This window comes from Columba livia, chromosome 17 (assembly GCF_036013475.1).
Source record: "Columba livia isolate bColLiv1 breed racing homer chromosome 17, bColLiv1.pat.W.v2, whole genome shotgun sequence".
In the NCBI taxonomy this organism is placed as follows: domain Eukaryota; kingdom Metazoa; phylum Chordata; class Aves; order Columbiformes; family Columbidae; genus Columba; species Columba livia.
In genome coordinates, this window is record NC_088618.1 from 2858202 (window position 1) to 2875625 (window position 17424).

General features: G+C 40.6%; 1 long non-coding RNA gene across 1 annotated transcript; it reads left to right on the plus strand.

Moving 5' to 3' along the window:
* Window positions 1-2988: 2988 nt before the first annotated feature.
* LOC110358076 (uncharacterized) lies at window positions 2989-9555 on the plus strand. The gene is made up of 3 exons (XR_002412190.2): window positions 2989-3121; window positions 6859-6948; window positions 9224-9555. It is a non-coding gene; the product is annotated as an uncharacterized LOC110358076 (long non-coding RNA).
* The last annotated feature ends 7869 nt before the right edge of the window (window positions 9556-17424 follow it).

The following is a 17424-nucleotide window of genomic DNA, read 5'->3' on the forward strand; positions in this document are numbered from 1 at the left end:
ATGCTAATATATAGGTTAAGAGCTAGAGATGCTAAGCATCCTTCAGAAGGTGCTTTATGAACTTGACCTGAAGTTTGCTGAATCTAAGCATAAGATGCTCATTGATGTCAGAGGATGCTGAAGCAAATTTTAAGTGTTTTTCTTCTGTTAACTTCAATATTTAATATATTGTCTTCAGTCCATGTGAACAGCCCTTTCTGACGCTGTTGGTAAGCATGTGATGAGACTGGGAACATTGTATGCTAGCCGTGCCCCCCAGGCCTGACAGAAATGTCAATTAGACTTGAATATGACAACAAAAGAGGAGTGCTAAAGAGACATCACATTTTTGGAAAAATGTGTGAAAACTAATGACAGAAGCGACCTCATTTTTAGCAAAAAGGGTGCAAATTGAAGTGCAAAACTGAAAGAAATCACTGCAATCATATCAGCCTTCTCAAGGTGCCAAATTCTGCAAAGCCTGCTGTAGCACACACACACACCAAAATAAAACCCAAACAACAAACTTGCTTTTTTGTCCCCTAGAAAAATCTGTGGAAGATCCCTATCCTGAAAAGATAATAATTAATTACTCATCCTAATTAATTAATTTTCTTAAGGAATATTAACTAGAGCACGCATGTGGCTAAAATCATTGAAGGAAGCCTGTGATGTGTATTTTACCTATCTTTGACCTTCTAGAAGTTGGAGCCTGTTCTAAACATTTCACAGGGCCTCCAGATGCAGCCCGAAGAGGAAAAGTTCCACTTTCAGAGAGCTGCTCGTGCTGCTGGTCTTGGACTGTGCCATGGGATTGGCTTCTCTGGAGCCGTCGCTGTTGCTCTGCCATGTCCCTGGGTGTCCCCTCAGCCCTGGGCAATCTCTAAGTGCGCGGGTTGGCCGCCTGTCTCGGGCACCATCCGGGCAGTTCTCAACCACAGGACACTGGCAGGGCTCCGGTGGCTTCCTGGTGTCATCAGTGATAGCTGAGCTGCCCTAAGGCCGATCACTTCTGCAGTGGAAAAGTCTGCAATAATAGTTTTGCCGTTTCCTGTAAAGCGTGGCTGCACCTGTCCTTTTCACAGCTGTGGCCCTATTTCACCGGCAGATACTTGCTGTTGTTCTGTACTGTGTTCACACACCCAGAGCATCATGCACCTCAAAAGTGCTCTGTAAACCAAGGCCAAGACCATGACCAGCAAACACCATGGCAATCGTGACTCTTTTCACCTGCATTTCCCTTGACACAGAGGGAAGCAGCGTCACTTCACCTGCTGGGGGTCACGGTGCTGAACACAGACAAATGCAGGAGACACGGGGAGGGTGTGAGGATGGGAATGGAGGAAGAGTGGGCGGGCTGGGAGAGGGGATGGCATTTAAGGTACTCCAGGAAGCAAGGATTAGGAGGCAAACTCCATCAACCAAAGTGCTTAATGCAATGACAGCTTTCAGCTGAATTTTAAGACTTTGTTGGGCGTGGCCTCATTTTTCTTTGTTGTTTAATAACTTCTCCAAAACTTGAAATTAATATCTATTTTCTTTTCTGACACCTATTTCACTACTATTGGAGATTTTGCTTGTTTTCTGGCTTTTGATGTAGTTCAGATGTGCTTTGAGGAGGAGGAAGGCACAGGAGTATCTTCAGCGTCCCTGTAATGAAATGGTGTCCTCTGGTACACTGTGGATATGAAGAACATCATGCAGGCAGTAGAATGTGGTAGACTGGGAACCACAGGAGAGTTGTTGTAACTCCAGCCCTCTGCCTCATGGACAGGCCATCCTACATGGGGCTTTGCACTCACTGGCGCAGAATCACTCTTGGTTCAAAAGACAGTCACTGCAGGGTCTCCAAAACATGACCCAATGTCAGAAATAACTAAAGAGTTAATTCTGTGCTGTAAAAAAAGTTATTTGGAAACTGCTGCTTTTAAATAATTGCCATCTTTTGATATGCTGGATATATTTTACCAACCCAAACCCCACTTTTATACTTGAAACAAAACTGAGAACAAAGACAGCCTGTGTGAAACCTGCCTGCTCTAAACACAGCTGCAGGTGCCCGCACAGTGTTCACTTCTAAAGGAAAGCACTGAAGTTGGAGAAATAAAATGGCCATTGAACTATTGTGTACAATGAAAATTCCTGGCTAAACATATATTCTCATTCCATTTCCTAGTACAGCATATATGTGCCTGGGGTGAAAGTCACAGTTGGCTACAAAACATTGTAATGAGCTGCCTAAGAAGTGCCGTAGGCATCTCCCAGCTCTCTACTGGAAGAAATTTGGAACTCTTCAGTGTGGATCTGACAGAAATGGGAAGAAACAGATTGTTCTGTGATTTAAAAAAACATGCATTTTCAAAAGAAAAGTATAACCTTTTCATAAGGGAGAGCTGAAGACTTTTACATTTCCTCAGCATTCAAACTTCTTCATGTACTTCAAGGCCAAATAGAATAGAAACTTCCAGCCTGGTGGAGAGTAAGACATGAATCTTCATGCACCATAGTTCTTTTTATTTGGCTCCATTTCCTGACTCCTTCCTTGATAAAAAATTGGTCAGGCTAATAAAGATTTCCCCATGGAAAAAAAAGTAAGACGAATCTCAGCTAACCTACAATATATACTATGATAATAGCATACTAGATGCAAGTAGCAGGTAGGGATTTTTCCAATGGCCAAAATATTCTGTGACATTGGTAATGTGTGTAAGTGGATTTTATTCTTATCACTGCGCTGTGCCAAGGGCACACAATGACACTTACTCCATCTGATCTGAGGGAGGTAACACAAGATATGCTAACTTTCGGGTTTCTATTCCCTGACCATATCATTAGTGCCTGTTGTAGGTAGCTCTGAATGGAAGGGAGGAAAACATCAGAAGCCTGATTTAAAGCTTCATTGTACTGTAACTCAAACATTTGGCCTGCTCATACATTGTGTTACTGGAATGCTTAGATAATGTAAAGAAAAAGCAAGCACAATTGTAACAGAATTTCTTTGTTTACGTGCCAAGTGCCCCTGAGGGTAAAGCAGGTCTCTGTGGGTGCAGGAAAACGAGCTATCTCTGAAATCCAAGAAGAAAAATATTCTCAGTGGAACCAAAGCTGACATTCACTCTCCTGGTGCGTTGCCAAAGCTTAGGTAAGGCTGAGATTTGATGTAAGTTCCATTGCTGAATTAAATAAAATTGCTTTCTAATAATCTGGTGAAAACCACTGCTATAGTTTAGATGTGTTGACATTAAATAGCTTTTGATTTCTGATTTGTTCCGTAGTGCTAAGATGGTGCTGGAGGCAATTAGCTGCATTTGGAAGTAGGGGAATGGTTGATTGTTCTGCTTCTTCTCAGCTGCTTTGTGGGTTTAACTTTTATCTACAGTTTAAAATCAAAGAGTTCTTTTCTCTTTTTTTTTTTAAAACTAGTTTACAGTCTGTTGACAAAAGGGCCTTCCATCTGAATAGATTGTATGTTCTTGCTTAGCTGGATTTAAAATGGCGATTATATTTCAAGAAAGGTATTATTTTCCTGATTATTTCTTCCTGAAATAAAAGGCTTTGTGGTGTAATTTCTGTTTTCACTGATGACTTAAGAACCTTTTATCAATTAGAAATTTCTTCACTCCAGCTTTGATAAACAGTAATAGATCAGTATTTGTTTGGTTTGGTTTTTAAATCACCTTAGGCTCTAAATTTGCAACTGGAAGTCAATGAGGCTCTGTGCTGACTTAGGTTAGAATGAACAAACAGGGATATATTTAAGCATATTTTCAAGACAGTCTTACAGCAATCAAGTCAGTAAAGGGCATTTTCTTGTAACAAAAGGACTTTAATCCCTTTAGTTGAAAAGCAATATGCCCTGATCTTAATGAGGACGTGAGAGGTGCTGAGGGACCTTGGTGCCAGGCACTGCAGTGTGAGTGTCACAGCTCTGGCTAACCTGCACCACAAACACTTCCACCTTCGGCAGCTCCTCCCTGGATTTCACGGTTCACCCAGGAAAGAGGGGACAGGCTGCCTGGATTGTTTCCACGTTGCTGGTAACACAATTAGCTTTCTCTTGAGATGAAGATTTACCAGAAGCCTGGATCTCAGCACCTCTTTGGTGTTAAGACATTGGTTTTTTTACATTCCAACTGCTGTTCTGCAAAAAAATGGCATCTGGATGAAAAACACCCACAGGGTCCAGGGGCTGATGTTCACAACAAACACTGCCTACAGCCAAAAACCAGCAGGGATGAAAAGGGGAGCTTAAAATGGCAGCGAGATTTACAAACCTGTAAGCAGGACATACTGTTGTAAACCTTATTGTCCCAGGCTTATTTAGCAGCCTTGGGGAGAGTGCAGGCACACTCCGTGCCTCTGCCATGCCTTGTTCAGTGTAACAGCCCCTAAATAAAGAACTGCTAAACTGCTGCAGATGGGCAAAAAGGAAAGATGGATGGGTTCAGAGCCTCGCTTCCCAGCCCTTGCTGTAGTCTGCTCAAGTCACTGCATGGAGCTTCTCTACAGAAAAAGAGATAAGAAATCAGAGGAACAAGAGGTTGAGGTGTAGCTTTCTCTCTGCTCTCCCTCTCAGGGCAGCTGTGGATGCTCCTTTCTCAGGGCAGGTGGTAAAATTGCTGTCTGCCCTACCTAGATTACACCTGGAGAGAATAAGAAATGTTTGAATGGCAGTTGGGTTCTGCAGTTCGTTGGCATTCACAGTGTCCAACTATTAGTTCTTATATTCCATTCTCAAGCTTAGCTTATAAAGAGGATGCACCTATAAATTATCCAAAGAAGAGGGTGAGACATGCACAGACAGACAAGACGAAGAGGCAGGAGGATCAGAGATTTTAAGGCCAGGATGGAGTTCTCTGTCTCATTTTGTAGCCAGCATGCATATTTATGATGCAGAGATAGGAAAGGCCCACAAAGAAGCTACAGCTCACAAATCATCTCTTTCAGCATGCTCCAGAGTTTGTTAAAGTTCACTCATGTCTCCTACGCTTGTACTCCATTAATCATTCTTGCTGCTGGAGACAAGGGTAAACTTGGAGCCCATCTGCATTGAGGTCATGTCCATTGTGTCTCACGGTTGTATCTCTGTCCAGGCAGTCTGCCTCAACCTTTCTTCTCATAAAAATGGATCGGGGGACCTATGCTTTCATAATGGTATTTCATCATGACAGAACCTCATCTCCTGCAGGTGGTGACACACAAACCTCAGTCTCTCGATGTACAGGTTCTCCTTTGGGACCTGTCCTCTGCCTCCAGTGCAATCTCATGAAGTGTTGAAGGACAGAGGGTTCTTTTCTTTGGTCTTAAAATCTGTAGGTAAGAAACACTTGACCTGGGATTAGGTGACAGAAATGTTGTCCCCTTCTGCACTTTGACCTACTGTGCAAAGTGGAATAAAAGTTGAAAATGCGCATTTTATAACACTTTTATAATTTACTTTTTTAAAAGAAGCCTTTACCTTCAATAAGAAGTTTGGGATTGGTCGGTATGTCTTTTCCCTTCTGAATGTGCATACCTGAATGCAACAAATGCCGATGCTGGATCTAAGAATTCTTAATTTTACACTGATGTACTTTTGCTGGCTTCTATGACTATAAAGCTGCCAGTGACACCAGACTCATGCTCATGAAGTTGACTCAAAGCTGCAAGACAAATTTGAAAAAAGAAATAGAATAAAGCAGATATTCACTAGCATATGCTGTTGCAGCTGAGTGTTGCTGAAATCTCTCTGCACTCTGTTCTTATGTAGCATATGTGCTATAACTGAAACACATAATAGTGTGAATTAAAAATTAGTCATTTGTTTCTCTCCAACACTTTCTACCCACAATAACTGAAATTTCGAAATACAATCTAATTAAGCCTAATTCTACCACTGAGTTCAACAGATTAAATGTGTGGGTGTAGAAGTATTGTAGCACTGTAATAAAGTCATCTCTGGAGCTGAGCTCCAAGTACCAGTGCTAACCCCATTAAAGTAGTTTTTCTGCATTAATATGGTAGTTTTGGTGTGCTTTATCAGTCCTCTGATAGGACATATTCACAACCAGTCCAGATCTTTCCAGTGAAACCAACGTTTTTGGATGTAGCACATTATTCCCTGCTGTTGGTTGACAACAGGTTTCCATTCTGCTCTAGCTGGCAGGGGAATTGGTCTCTTTGGTAATAAACTATAGTATTTGGGAGCTCTAGGTTCAAAAGTCACTGAAAACCAACTGGAGGCTCAACCACTATGAAGATAATTAAAGCAAATGCTGAGAGAAATTGAACACATTCGTTTCTACATCAGCTGAGATTTGCCCTTTCCTTTCTAACAGCGGTATGACTCTCATCATAGTTTTTCTGTTTTACTCTCTGTTCTTTTTCTTGCTGTCAGCTGCATTGTCCTGGTATTAATAGTTACATGAGATTAGGGTCTTTTCCAGTTCAACAGCCAAATATGAAAGCCCTGAGAGAACGGGGATGGACTATGAGAATGTAGTGACTCCTGATGGAGCTATAGCTGCTTTTTCAGTCTTTCCGCATAACCTCTTCAAGATCGAAGGCAAATATCTTACAATACAGTCAAATGTTTTTCGTTCTTTGAAAACACCCACATATCTGATGTGTGCTAGATCCCAGCATGAACAGGGAAACACTCTTGCTTTTAACATTCCCTCTTCATTCTGCTGTATTGATTTGATGGTAAGTTGCATAGCATTACCTGCAATTATTTGTTATTTTGCTCTTAAAAAATCATCTACAGTCCATGGTATGGGCTGCAAATGAGATGTTCAGTGGAGTGGAACCGCAGTATCCAAGTTACACAGGCTTGTGCTGAAGGGAATTTTACTTGCATATTTACAGTATTGCCCACAACATTTCTGTCTATTTTTGTAGGAGCTGGAAACACTGAAGATTTGATATAGAGGGGGACTGACACCATACGGGACTGCTTGAGAAATCAGAAACAGCTCAGTAAAATTCTTGGTAAGATTTAATCCCAACACTGTGAAAAAATTTTAAAAAGAGAAGAAATTGTCACAAAAGTCTTTATGAAAATGTTTGGAGGAAGAGTAATAAGAGGGACATGTCAGTCACAGTTCTAAATGGTGATCGTTTTCTTCCAAAAATAAATGGGTTTAGCTTTAATCTACCAGTCTTATTTTGATTCAAAGGTACATCCAGGCATCATCGTTAATCCTACTGCTACAGAAGCCATTAGCAAGGCCACCGCTAATTTGAGTGTGTGCAGCATTGGTTACAACAGAAATGCCCTCTCTTCCAAGTTCTTAACCCAAACTCCTTAGACTCCTGAGTCGTTTCTTAGGCAGAATCAGGAGGGTTCCTATCTCTAATAACCGTTAGGCAATGCAGCACAAAATCTGAGTTCATACAAGTAAACAATGTACATTAACATCAGTTCATAAATCAAATTAATCACCCACAAACAGCAAATATGCAATGTAAATGAGAATATTGAAGTATATACAAGTCAGAATGTAAAATGCCACTTACCAGATACTAAAATGCATTTTACAGTGTTTTCATGAGACCACCTGGGATGATACGTGGGCAGAATCCCACTAAACTCCGCAGGACTGAAGAAGTGAACCCCATCTGCAGCCAGGGGGCTGGGACCTCACGTACTCTGTCATTGTGAAATCATTACAACTATTTCATTTCATGTTGATTTGATAAATCTTTTTTTTTTTAATTTAAATTTTTATTATTTCAGCAAAGAGCTTTTCAATTTTTAGTAATCAGGTTTAATAAAAATACAAATGAAAGTTTAGAGGCACTACCTTCAAGAGATATTTTTCAAAAAATCTTTTAAAAGTGGAATTGGTCACTTATCTCATTGACCAAATAGCAGAATTTTAAGTCAGTGTGAAATGGGCTGACTGACTTAATAGTGGATAACAACTCATTTCCCGCACGTTCCTCCACCTGCAAAAGTTTCCTGCAACAAAGGGAAAAAATACCTTGAGTTAAGCCATTGTTATTGTTGTATTTTCTGCACACCAGCAAAATCAATAGTTCTGATTTTTGCCAAAAGCTCCCAGCACTGTTTTCTTAGATCACGTGCATTTCAATATGATTCCAGAGATTAATCACTCGTGTGAAGACCCAGATTCTGAGTTTCTACTAGGCTCGTAGTTATACTTGCAATTCCCTCTCCTTATTTTAACTCCCAGATAAGTCCCAGTTTTGACTGAATTAGCTCTGCACTGTATCTGCTAACACAGAACAACAGATCTTTCAGTGACAAGGTCCGGCAACACGTAACAAACACCACACGGGACACACCAGTTGCTCCTCATTGAGTTGAATCACTGATGCAGGCGGTAGCAATGCTGTCCATCCAGGGAGAATGCGCTGGGTGTGTAGTTTCTCTAGCAGGGCACTAAAACTTGTGCAAAGCCCCAATTTCAGCCGTTTTGGGCCCAGGTGCATGAAGTATAGAGAGCACCAGGGTGAACATCCCTGTGCTGTCACATTCTGGTGGTTGGTCTTTGGGCACCAGCATCCCTGCAGGCACAGAAGTGAGTTCAGCTGTTACACTTGCTGTGATCTTGGCTCCTTTGCTGAGTTTTGTCTGGACCTCATTTTTTTGTGGTCAAGTGCACGTCTGCTAGAAACCTGATTAAATCCAACTGCTGCTTTGCAGAGGCCTCCAGGTAGGAAATACATGGCATTGATATATTTTTTGAAGTATTTTTGAACCCACCCCACCCCTGTCCTACTCTGTGATCATCAGCAGCCATTCCAAGGGTGAAAAAAGAATGCCATTGCCAGAAATTCATTTCCAGAAAGTGTAATAGAGGATTAGTTCACAAGAAAAGTTCTAGCTCAGCTGCAAGAACAAGTTTACAAAGTAAGGAAAAGGTCAGACAAGAAGGTAGTAGCGGCCCAAGTCACAGATGTTTAACAGCAAGCTGATCTAGTCGCAGATGTCCCTGCTTATTGCAGGGGGGGTTGGACTAGGTGACCTTTAAAGGTCCCTTCCAACTCAAACTATTCTATGATTCTATGAAAAGCATTTTTTTTCCTGCACAGAAATGTTCTTTGCTTTTTTTTTTTTTTTTTTAATCAAAATAGAGGAAAATATGAAGATAAAAGTTTGGGAACTATGAGGTAAACTAAAGGCAGAAAACTAACTCTGGAGCCAGCATCTGGGCAGAAATTAGTGATGCGATGGTTCTGAATGAAGGACAGCAACTGATTATATGGTGGTGTTTTTCTCTTTGTTCCTGGCTTCTAGAACATGTACCTTTATCTTCCTCTGCAAAGGAGGAATGTAGACAAGCTCTCTGTGTGAAATTGGAAAGGAGCACTGGGGTGACCTCTGCCAACCCACACCAGCCATGGAGCAGCTTTGGACGGCTCTTATTTGAGCTCTGATGGTAGCAGCTGGAGCCTTTGCACATGTGGACATGGGTGTCGCTGGCATAGCAGTGTTGAGGTAGGTACCCTCAGCTGGGAGATTTGTATTCCCCACTTCATGTAGATAGAGCATGTCAATCTAGGGGTTTTTCCTCAGGGGCAATGTCTCACAGAATTGCAGACAGTCATAGAAAACCATTTAAAAAGGGGCTCAAGACGTCATGTAGGTGTATATCCCGCCCTGTAAAAGGATCAGCTCTACCAGACCATTCCTGATAGTCCTTAAATGTATCTGATAACTGAAATCCCACAGCCCTCCTGTCCTTGAGCTTATTCACCCTGTTGAAACATTGTGCAATGGGCAGAGCCGCACTGAGGGAGAGAATCTGATGGTTACTTTCAGCCAGAGTACAGTTATTGTTTAATGGATGTAAAGATTTATTCATAGAATAGAACCATTTCTGTGCATCTAGGCTTGGGGGTTACTTCTAGATATTTTAAAGTTGGTTTATATACTGGTATGTATACTTAGCAGGCATACATGGCATATTGCAGCGTATCAAATTCAGAGAAGGACATGTTTTCATTTATCCTTTCTTTAACTGTTCCAATACTGATAACACATATTAGAGCTCAGAGGGAAATAATCATATTCATTCTGGCAATTCTGCCACAAGCATGTTTTAAATTGTAAAAGCTCTTGGCAACGATTCACTTATTGGGTACTTCTAAGGAATAAAGAATCTAAATAGTAAAGAAATCTGAGCCATGAGCAGCAGCCATGGCAAATATCAATTGACATAAAATAACAGTGGCTTGTAAATACAATCCTTGTCCTCCCTCACTCTCCCCTTACAATGAATGAAGATTGGAAGTGACAGAAAAACATCCAAATTTGACAGTACTAGTCCAACATCCTTCAGTTCCTAAATATATCCTACTTCAAGTGATCCCTCCAAGACAGCATATTTAAAGTCTTTTTGAATAAATATTTTTAAAGTACTTACAAAGACTTTATTAAAGTCAGGAACCTTCATTTTCCCCAGACATCTGTGGAATGGCACAGGGGATACATTTGGCCCAGTAATTAAGAACCAGATGTTCTAGTGACCTGCAAACTGTTCAAGACCAAAAATAAACTTGTTTGCTTGAAGCAATAGATGACCTATTGGAGGAGAAAAGTATTTTCCTTGTTCTTTGGGCAGCCCTTTGCATTATTTGAGTCCCTTGTGACAAGATTTTGAAAAGTAGCTCCCAATTGAGAAGTTTATTCCTATACAGCATAGCAATGTAAGCCCTCATTTAAGTTGTTTTATGACGTAATAACATTAATCTATTCTCCATGTTCATTCCTCTAACTTCTGTTTCTCGTAACTGACACCCACTGCTTTTCTGCTAGTGACAGTCACCTGGAAACCCACCCTGTGGAAATGTTTTAGTGCCAAATGAGGTATCATAAAAAGCTGCATGCACCAACAGCTCCTCAGAATGTATGTCAGAATTTCATTCCACAGGCACTAGTAGAGTGCCCTATATTAACAATCAATATTTTGTTAGTGCAGCAGGATTGCCTGCCTTTATACCATTTTTTTTTCCACATATTGTTGCATTTAATGGATGTATGCATCTGGTTTTCCAGAGACAGGTGATGGTTGGTTGGCTGAAGGTGATCACTAACTACTTTTCTAATCATACATACAGTTTAAGGGGAAAGGTTGGCAACCTTAGATGGAGAATTAAATATGTGAGACTCCCAGAAATTCCTTTGGCTAGAGAAAATGATTTATAGCATGCAGAAAAAGCTTTCTTTGGAAATGGAGTGAGCAGGTGGCTGCAATTTATATAAATTAAACGTTGGGCTTCTTCCTCTGGCTTGAGGGCTTTTTTCCTGTTTTTGCAAAGCTACTGGTGCATAAATAGTGTTTGGTTCTTTTCTAAATGTTGATTCTGTATAGTTGTTTTTAATCATTGAACCTTTTGGAATCAATTGTAGGATTAATCTAATTGCGGGTTCACTCTTTGCTCCTAATTCTCTGCAGCACAGTGCAAGAGGAGAGCTGTGGCCAGGGAGAGAAATCACAGCTTTGCATTCTTGTCTCGTGTCACTCTTCTCAAACAGTCCCTGATCTATCATTACAATCAAAATTCTTTATCCTGAAAATTGCGACATGAAATTTTAAAGCTTAAAATAGCACTTTCTGAAAGGCAGAGATTAGATTATGCAAAGTGTTAATGCAGCATTAACTGAAGAGTCCCAATTAAATAATTATAAATAGTTACAAGTCTCGCCTTTTCATTCCCAGAGCACTGTAGTTTGAAAGTTTTGCACTTTCCTTCTTCCTTTCATTATTTCTGCCAGTTGAGGGGGACTCATTGTTGAATTTTCATGGTCATATACACCTCTGACTATTTTTTGTTACCCTGTTCCTCACTCCGCCCTACACCAGCAGAGCAGATGTCCTTACAGTCCAAAATGTGTTATTTCTTACATTGTTTTATGTACTGAAAACTTTTCTTCTTAATTTTTGGCTCTTGGAGAGTTACTCCTTTTGTAGTTCACTGTTGAAATGTGGTTTGGATAAGATTTGTAAGTCTAATCTAACTACTCATGTATGACCCTTTTCCTACCTGTTTCTTCTTTTAATCTGTGCAGTAAAATCAGGAAGAAACAGTGAGATAACTTTGTTATTCATTAAACTAATAATCTAATCACAAAAGAGTATTAGGTGTCAGGTACAAGAATCTATAGCATTTTTACAGGCTAGGAAACTAGTTTCAACTGAATGGCTAATTTCATTTTCTAATTCAATGCAAACCAAATGTGCCTTGGATGCCTGTTTTATCTTCTTTTGCTCGCGGAATTTACATTTAAGTAACAGTTTTCTGAGCAATTATAGCACGATCATTTAAAAATATTAGCATTAATATAAAACTCCTAGATGCTTAGTTCTCCCTGCTGCTTTTTGGCTGTGGTAGCCTTGGTTCCATCAGCCGTTCTGGTGCCCCAAGGGGAGTAAAGGGGTAGTAGCTGGACACTGTTGGAAATGCACAGTCCCCATGTGATTCCCCAGATACTAATGCTGTTTCATGTTGATTCCTACTCCATCTAGCAATGATCATATGTACACTGCCAGGACCATCTTCTGCATACGTACCACACGTTGTTCAGAGAAGCAGCAATACCTCATAAATACAGTTATTCTGCTCCAAACCCATTGCGACGTGTGCAGCCCTGCGCTGTGCCATGTAGACGCCATCAGTTGATGGCCAATGTGCTGTTTGTAAAGGAACAATGACCGTTCCCACTGCTGGCAGAATGTGGCTCTAAACAGCTCTTGTCTTCGAGTACTGGCCACTTCTTTCAATAATCTCCTTTTGTTCTTACATCTCCTACAAGTGCCTTGAGTCACCTTTGATGTGCAGTAGGAAAAACTATTATATCCTTGCCTAATCTGTGGGGAAGTTAATGCTTCTCAATGGTAGGCTCCCCCTACTCTGAAGGGAGGAAAGCAATTTCCCTTCTACACCAACCAGTTACATCCTGAATAGATACAATTAATTATTTCACTAATCTCACTAAGCATTAGGTTAACACTCTCTGCACAAGATCACTTCCCAATTATTTAGCTAGTAGCATCATCAGCAGAACATCAGCTTGCCTGGGGAATGGGAGGCAATCAACCATTACCCAGCCATTTGAACCTTGACGTAGCATACATGCTCAACTCCCTGAAGACAGAGACGTAATGACACAGATTACTGAAATGATAGCTTTTGCACGAGCAGGCCTTTTATTTTTTCCAGTGGTGGGAGATACTAACTCAATTGATAAACTTGTTACAAGCCATTGCATTCCATCAGAAATTCTAGTCAGCTGTAATATCATATTTTCTTTTCTGCAGAGCCAGGAGAATAGCAAATAAACAACAGGATGGGCTGTAATCTGTTGCTTCCCCATGGACATCTGAAGTTACGCTTGAATATTTTGTTTTGCTGTAGTATGACAAGTTACCTCTGATTCATACCTTGCCATGACATAAGGTAAGACACTCATTATTTTCCATGTCTCATAGTTGTGTACTTAGCAAGTTATTATACTTCTCCCTCTCTAAAATACCATCTTCCTGAGGCAAGCATTTTAAGTGCTATATACAGATGTGGTTAATCGTGAGTCATTATCACAACCTTATCACAGCAGGGACAAAAGGGAAGCAATTCTGATAAGAAAATGAAGATTTGCCACGTTCTAAAAAATGGATCTCCAAAGGCAACACATTTCCTCTTTTTAACACATCTTTCCCATTGGGAAGGAGCACTCATGACAAGATGAGAAAGCTTAAGCCTGTCACGTGTCCCTTCAGCAAACCAGCATATGCTCATCAGCCAGTTGACCTACAACTGGGGGTTGTTTCTGATGACTGTGTGATTTAAGAGATAAGGCTCCAGCATTTGATTCAGAAGACTTGGGTTCTATTTCTGATTCTGGTACCAAGCCACTGTGTGACATGGGCCTTATCACTTCCCTTCTCTGCCTGGTTTTGCTTGAGCCCTTTTTGTCCATTGAGGAATAAATTGCAGTAGAGCGAGGGGGGGATTAAGGTTGTTTGGGATTGTGGTTATCACTATAACACTAATAGTATGTGAAAATAAAGCACAGAAGGTGCGTATACAGAGAAAAACAAGGTATGTGGTCTTCTTAAATGCAACAAAAGGCAGTGTAATTACTGTAGGCTTTATCATTAAAATAGCCCTGTGTTACTTTGCAGTTTTTTTTGGATTATTTTCTATGAACAGTGAAATTACTGGTATTTATTTCACTAAAACTTAGATGCTGTGTCATCTTTCCTGTTCCCCTTCTGGCAGGACAAGACAAATGGTCATAATGTTATTTCTGTAGTGAAATTTAAAATATAGCAAAATATGTTTGAGGGCTGTGAACTGATTGACCTCTGAAATACTGTTTTCCTGGCCGACCTTTTATTTTAAAAAAGAAAAACAATACAATTCAGTCGTGCCTAAACATCTCAAGTTTGAAGATCTGCATTAGATTGTCATAATCTTTATTTAGTACAGTGTTGTGTTGAGTTATTTGTTTAAAGCTGACGCTTCCTGACAGTATTAGGTTACATCTTAGGGAGATACTGTGAGTTGTGTTTGAAGCTGCATCTTGGATTTACTGCAACTGCTGTAAATATCAGCTAAGCAACCTTCGTAAATTATGCTAAAGGCATTTCTCAGTTATACAAGAATTATTCTGGTGTGTAAATGAATTTCTGCCATCAGATACTTGTAAACTTTTATAAAGCTAGTGAATGTATGGTATTTATAATTTTATATTTAAGGGTCTTTCCGGTTTATGGACATGTATATGTTGTGTTCTGTACAGCACACATGCAAAATTGATCTTGCCATTAGTGTAGCTGTTACAGTTCTCCTATAGCCTGGCACAACTTGCAAATATATAAGAAATGGGGAATGTTTATAGCTTAGATATTGGACAGTTGGAGAAAGAGCTTACTCAAATATACATTATAAATATACTTTGAACTGAGCACTGTGCACACGGTCCTCACAAGGCAGCAAGAAGCTCAACATTACAACAGGCGAACATGGATGCTTTTGAACTCAAGAAAACTGCTGTCCTCTGCAGGTAGATTTTACAGGGTAAGCCCAAATGCAGTTTGCTTATTTGGATGAAGCAGGAGTTGTTACTCAGAGCCCAGAGCTCAGTCCCTCCCCATGGACATCCTTCGCTCCGCCATCGTGGGGTTTGAACAGGCAGCTCCATCCCTGCGTGCCACCTCTTTCAAGTCCATAGCTCTCACCTGCAGTCCTTTACCGCCAGGAGCACATGTACACACACTCAAACTGGGCGCTTTGTAGCTCCCTTGCACTGATTTTACTTTTGATCTTTCACTCTCAATGACTCATTTCCGATGAAGGGAAATGACAGGAAGGAAAGAGCCTCGGGTCAGCTTTTGTGTCTGAAGGTATAACTGATCATCTGGCAACATAGGTCCTCAAATTAAAATCCCAAATACTCTATGGAATAAGCCAGTTTTCTATGGCTGCCCTAAGGCTTGCAGTGGCTTGAACTGTTTTGCACAGGTCTGGGAAAGATTTCTGGTGGGATGAATTGTCCAGTTCTGCACGTCGCATACGACACTAAGGAAAAACAGGCACCAGGTAACTGAACTGAATGCATTTTGGGCCACCCTGGAGTGTGCAACGAAACCAACAAAAACACCTGGTAGTGGCAGACATTGTAGGAATTCTGTGACAGTCTAAGTCTCGGTTTAATGAATCCTGCCTGGCCCTCAATTATTAGAAAGAGCAGAGTGAAAATGAGTAAGAAATTGGAGCAATAATACACCCTCCAATGACACAGTAATGATGGCAGCTTAAAGGCAGCTGCTGGCTGGATGGTCAGGAAAAGTAAATATGCTATAAATCATTTGGCTGCAGGAGTTGGGCTCTAGGCATGATTCTCAGCTTAGGCACTCATATCACTATTTACTTTTACTCATAGAAAAGCTCTAGTGGGGCTGGCTGTAGTGAATGCATAAGGAACGTGTAATCCCCTCTTTTAAATACTGTGTACCTTTGGGCCGTGCCTTGTGCTCAGTTTGTGTCCCATCCTTGTCCACTGGCAGTCCTGGGACTTCCAAATATAGGTCAGTCTCTCCTTTTCTACTCCTCCTCTACCTTGAAAAATACAGCCAACCTACAGTACTTCCCTCCCTCCTTGACAGAGCCGTGTGACAGAGCAGCGTGGAGCTTTGAGTTACCAGCCCTTCATGCCATCAAACCATATTATTTTATTGTAAGTAGAGCTCTGTGGAGATTCTGAACTGCCTGTGTCTGCCTCTGCCAAAGCAAATCTCTGCTAAGGGATAAATGAGATGTATGGATTACTGCTGCGATGCATTTCTTAGCTGCCCGTGCACTGAGGGAGTCCCACTAATCCCAACCCAATACAGGGATAAGAATTCAGTAATTAACTGTAGAGACACAAAATTAAAAATTTAGAGTCATTCTAAAGAAACAACTGCCCATTTAGTACCTATTCTACAGCAGCATCCAGCTGCTCCAGCCAAGGCTGAGCACATGCTGTGCAAACGTTTCTGTACATATAAGATCTTGTAGCATAAAACATCAAGTGGCCTGGAATAAAATGAGAGGAAAGTATGACACTCAATTATATTTATAAAGGGCCTGATCCCAAAGCCCATTACCGAGTCTTTCTATTAACTTCAACACCAGCTTTGGACTCGGGCCAGGTATATTTGCAGTGGCAGTGAATCTATTATTATATCTTTCTGTCTGTGAAAGCAAACTGTAAGAAAAAGAGAATTCTTACAGTGAGGAATGTACTGAGCTCTCACCTGCTTTTGGCGAAAAACCTGTAATGTAGTTTTCTTATAATAAAAACAATAATAATTCTTCAGTCACAGCTTTATGATTAAACAACATTGAGGCAATGCTTTTTTCTTATTATCTTAATTTGCATAATTCCCAGGCTGCAATGCAGAAAAACCTTTCGAGATATTAACTAGATTATAAAAATGTCATGTCAGATTTGAAAAGTGTCACTAACATGAGAGTTTTTAATTACGAATAAATTAAAAAAAAAAAAAAAAAGAGAAAGTGCTTCTCCTGTGGCAATAAGATTTTGCATTATGCGCAAACACTAAAACATTCAAGGGCTGAAAAGTAAAAGTGAGATAAGAGAATGGATTATTCTGGAAAAACGGTGAAAGTAAAACTGATAGAACACTACTATTCAAATGATATCTTTACAGGAGTCATTACAACAGAATTAATGCTGTTGGGACACAGAGAGAAGCAAAGTTATAAACCATTCTAGCCAGCACGCCTGAGATTTATGTCAAGAAATGAATGCCGGTACTTGTAACCGGAGATCCAGCCAAGGGTGCGCAGGCAGAGCGCGGGAGCTGGAGCCACAACGCACAGCTCTGCAGTGCGAGCATCTTCAACTTTGGCAGCAATAGGTACCTGAGTGCTATGAAGGACACTCTGATTCCACTGAGGCTACTCACATTCATTCCTGAGCTCTAA